The sequence below is a fragment of the Raphanus sativus genome, unplaced genomic scaffold (assembly GCF_000801105.2).
Source record: "Raphanus sativus cultivar WK10039 unplaced genomic scaffold, ASM80110v3 Scaffold3333, whole genome shotgun sequence".
Taxonomy (NCBI): domain Eukaryota; kingdom Viridiplantae; phylum Streptophyta; class Magnoliopsida; order Brassicales; family Brassicaceae; genus Raphanus; species Raphanus sativus.
The window spans coordinates 4,774-10,039 of record NW_026618639.1 but is presented as its reverse complement, the minus strand read 5'-3'; the positions used below and the strand labels follow the sequence as shown (position 1 = coordinate 10,039).

Genomic DNA, 5,266 nt, shown 5'->3' with positions numbered 1-5,266 from the left:
GCCTCGGTGATTTTAGGCCTCACTTATCGATTGTATGACACGTCATCGCCTCGATGACTAAACATAAACCACTCCTTGTTGAGCTCTCCGTTAATTGTCTACTTATATAAAGCTATAAATATAATATATATTTTTGCTGGGCAAATTATAAAGCTACTTATATAAAACTCCTTTCTAATTAGCTCCATTATAAAGCTAAGCTAACTACACAAATCTCTGTCAAACCGAGTTTTTTAGATTCATACATTCAAATATAATGTAAAAACCTCTACTCTCTTTTTCTATTCTTTCTTTTATGCCATATAGTGGGCGGATTATATAATTTTGTTTCAAATTTTCAGTGACAATAGTTGTTGTTATAATAAGTTAGACACGATTTCTCATCTGTTTTATATAAAGATTTGATGGCTGGGAACTACCCTCCGTTCCAAAATCCAATCCCTAGATTCCAAAATTACAACTTTGCTAGCAGCTCATCTCATCATCAAAATCATGATGGTTTTGGTGGAGGATCAACAACAGGAAGAAAACATGATGATAAAAGAACAAGACAGGCTACTTCCGATAGCAAACGTAGGAAGGATCATGAAGAACATTCTCCCACCAAATGCAAAGATCTCTAAAGAAGCAAAGAGACTATGCAAGAATGTGTCTCTGAGTTCATAAGCTTCGTCACTGGAGAAGCCTCCGATAAATGCCACAAGGAGAAGAGAAAGACCGTCAATGGAGACGATATCTGTTGGGCTATGGAAAATCTAGGGTTTGATGATTACGCCGAGCAGCTAAAGAAGTACTTAAATCGTTACCGAGTTATTGAAGGTGAGAGGGTCAATCAACATGGCAAAGGAGGACCTAAATCCTCACCTGATAATTAAGTTGTCCGTGTCTGATTGTTTGATTTCCTTTTTATGTGCGATCTTGTTTAGTTCTTTGACCAGCTTCTTTTTTTTTTTTTTGCTAAAAATTTGACCAGCTTCTTCTTCCATTATATATTGGCGATCTATTTTTATATATAATATATATATATAGTTCTACATATATGATTGTATAAATGCATCTATGGTTTGAGGCTGTGAAGAAATGTGTGTAGTTTTTCCTGATTTTGTTAATTTTTCACTGTGAAAATTAAAGGGTGCTTTTAAATTTTCTTTTATAATCCATATGATCGATCATATAGTATTATCAATTCTGGTAACTTAGTTGCCGATTATGGTCTCTGAATTCAGAAAATGAAAATCGGTGATGTCGTTTATAATATATGCAGATGAAGGAATATTTGAACCATTATTAGAATTTTAGGATGATTTTTTTCTTCTGTGGAACTTGCCTCTCAATCTTTTAGCAAAAAAAAAAAAAAACTTGCCTCTCTCTCTCTCTCTCTCTCTCTCTCTCTCTCTCTCTCTCTCTCTCTCTCTCTCTCTCTCTCTCACATCAAACGAGTTAGATATAATTAGTTTTTGACTGATATTATTAAATAAGTCTTAGCAGAACACCATACTGCAAGTCTTGCCACAACCCGCCTAACGAGATTTCTACCGCTTGCATCTTAGTATCTATATATACGACAATCATGAATGAAGATAAACCGATATATAATGCGAAATAAAGTTGAGGGTTCTTCTTCTGGACAGTGAAATATATATATAGCATGTGGTTGTGCTCTAGACGAGGAATCATACCTTTTTTTTTTGGCAAACCTTTTCATTAGAATAAACTTGGTGCAAAAAAAAAAAAAAACTTGGAACAAAGTCCTTACCATGGATGAACCATACAATAAGATCAAAATTATATATCACAAGAAAATTTCAAAAGATATAGTCTTGCAGTCTGTGGAATTTGATATATGCATATATCAATCAATTTTGTCGACGAAAAAGACATTCGTCTTGTTCAGTGTTTGTATTTATAAAGTCATCATTATTAGCATTTGCATACAGACTTTCACATTTAACTTATCAACACTAAAATGCCATTCCGTACAGTCTACAGATCATATGTAGATTTAAATTTACTACATCAGTATTGTTTCTTTAAACTAATAACTATTTAAAGTTTTATGATATGAAATTACTATATTTGTACCTCACTTTGTAAAGAGTAAATAGTACAATAAACAACAATTAAAAATTGGTTTGTAAAGCGAGTGGTCCATAAATCCCGAACATTTCTCATTGGTTCTTCTTTTGATTTTATAAGCCCTAGACTCCTGGACCATCCAAATAAAAGAAAGTTTACATATAATTAATACTCATATATATCTGACTCATGCTAACGGCTTTTATACTCCAAACTAGAGCTTGAATTATTTAATGAAATTTTAAACAAATAGATATAAGGTATTTAGATATTTTAGTTTTTTTATGAATTTATCCGGACCTAAAAGAAACTAACCTGAATATCCAAACAAAATTTTAATTTTAAAATCCAAAAATCCGATACGTATCCGAACGTGTACATGAATGTCCAAGTCTATCTGATTACGTAAACAAAAAAAAATTGTTAACAGACAAATTCTTGTCCTTGATAAAATAATTTCATTTAAATTTTTGAATTTTTATAGTTAACACATAAAATAAAAGACATTGAATTATTTTGGTATATATAATTAATAGAATAGTTTAAAAGAATGAAAAAGAATAATCACTACAAAAATACATGATTAATGACGATCACTTTCGTGGTTATTTCTTCTTAAAACAAGTTTTACGAGGAAATAAACACGAAAGATGTTCGTCGTTAGACATTCGGTCGTAACATAATTTTCCTCGCCAAATCGTCGTAAACTTATGAGGAAACCTTCTCGTCGTAAAATAGAGTTTTAATATTCCTCGTTAAAGACAAGTAAGTTTTCTACCCCTATTTCATCGTAAAGTTACGAGAAAAGGTTTCGTCGTAAAATGGACTATAATGTTTCATCGTAAATTGCCTTGTGAGGTTTCCTCGTAAAAAGGTCGCCAATTTTTGTCCAAAAGACCACGTAAATTTTCCTCGTAAAGGACACGTAAGACTATCCTGGTATATTCGACGCTTAGTATAGAAGCATTTCCTCGTAGGTTTCCTCGTTAAGCAGACGTAAACTAGCTACGAATTTGCTTCGATTCTTTATTTTTTACAATAAAAATTATCAAATTTATTTCAAAATTTAATAAAAATATTTAATATGAAATAATAAAAACAATACAAAAATATTTTATAAATATTTAAGTTTTAATTTTATAATACAATAAAAAGAAAAAAAGAACTAAGGGTTGTTGTTCTGCATCTCCTCGAAGAGGTCTTGACTCATCCTTTGTACTTCTTCCTCATCTTCCATCTTCCTGTGTGCGGGATTCTCTGGAATGTGATTTTGGCTTCGCATATGCGCCAACATGGTCTGCAATTGCGGATTTCCAGCTGCTATAACGTCCAGAAAGCCCTCGACTCCACCCATACGAGCTGTGAATGCAGATCGCGTCGAATTCAAATCAGAATTCAGCTGAGTGATTTCATCCTCCCGTCTCTGACTATAAGACGATTTCTCTCTTGGAACATCGTTGACGAAGCCAATCCCCAATGTACCTCCTTTTTTTAGAGACGGCCTTTAAAAAAGATTAATGTTAGTGATAAATTATAAATTATATATGAACAATAATAATTTAATAAAAACTTTTACTTCCTCGTAAATCTTATCCACTTTAGGTGTGGATAATGTGATGGGTATCCATTGGGGACTGTTGGGTCAGCTGGGTTTGGTGTCTTCACTCTGAGTAACCACCTCGTTATAGATTTGCTCGAACCTAGGATCTACAAATTTTCCAGTCTTGTTCTTGTGGGTCCTCTTCTAGAGTTCCTTAAGAGATAGGAGAATTCTCGTCTCTTTGGCCTAATTTTTTTTAAAAAGTTAGAATATATACAAAAATAGTTAATTAATTAAAATACTTACCATGCACAAACAGACGCCAGCCTGGGATTTTTGACTCGTAGTGTGAAGCATTGGCATGTTGCCGTGCTCATCTACCGTCGACAGGATTCGGAGCAACTGTTGGGGACTTTAATGGACGATGGTAGCTTCCAGTAACGGATGAGGCCATCCCACATTTTTTTGGTGAGCTCACCGGGTTTTCCCTCCTTGGTGAGGGAATTCAAGTTTGGCTCAAGATGGAGCTAAGATAAGTGAGAAGAGATAAGAGAAGACAAGTAGATGCAGAAAATGAGCAGGCTTGCTCAAGCAGCAGGAGGTGTCGGCACAAAGGAAGAGTTATGGACTTGGACCAAACAGGTGGAGTTTATTGAGGTTTCGTCGAGCCCATCAGACTTGTTCATCGGTTGGGCCGACTTGCACAAGTTACGCGCGTACAACCTGTGGACCTAATCATCGAAGCCCATTAGATTAATTACTGATACAAACAATGAGAGATGGGATCTTTAAACCAAGCTTCTGGGAGGCACGAGCCTCAAGCATCCATGAAGGCTTCCATGCCGTCTCTTATAGAGATAGAGTAAGCTAGAGATGATATTTTTCTAGTTAACTTTAACCATGTAATTCTCTAGTAATCTCTTTATACTCTCTAGAGTTTGCATACCAGGAACATAGGGAGTTTATGATCTTGTACATCATATCGGAGGTGTTTTCCGATACTTCATAGTGGATGTTGTGGATCCTAGATCCACCCCAGATGTAATGCGACCGTAAACTGGGTAAAAAACTTTTGTGTCATAAAAAAAGATTGAATCAATGGGAAAGATCAAGGAACCAGGAGATTGTAAAGAATGGTCCCATCAGCTACGAATCCCCCAACAAAATTCTTGTTAGATTTTAGATTGACTCTACAAATGGTATCAGAACCATAAATTTTGGAACAATCATCTATAGTAGCTCTCCTCGGTCTTCGTCTTTTCTATCTTTGCTCTTCATCAGTCGTCCTTATTTTTAATTTCAATATGTTACAACTAAAAGTGAGTCACAAGTAGTTGTCTGTTTCGATACTGACTACGTCACCGGCGAATATGGACCTTATATGTTTAAAAAACCTAAAATTACCTTCGCATTCGCCTTAATCATCGCTGATGCAATTCTCGTGGCACTTATCATAGCTTATGTTCCATGTGAGATGATCTGATTTTTCCCACAATTTTGTTAAAAATTTCGTAGTGTGCATTGAACATAATTTAAACCGTGTTCTTCTCTTAACAGACACAAAGATCGATGATCATTCAGTAAAATATACAAAAGTCAAATGGTTTCTTCAACAAGTTAGTGAAAAGGTATAAAAATTGGGGGCAGGTT

At 34.6% G+C, this 5,266-nt stretch overlaps 1 pseudogene; it reads left to right on the top strand.

Moving 5' to 3' along the window:
* The first annotated feature begins 237 nt into the window (after window positions 1-237).
* Window positions 238-969, top strand: LOC130506515 (nuclear transcription factor Y subunit B-5-like; annotated as a pseudogene).
* The last annotated feature ends 4,297 nt before the right edge of the window (window positions 970-5,266 follow it).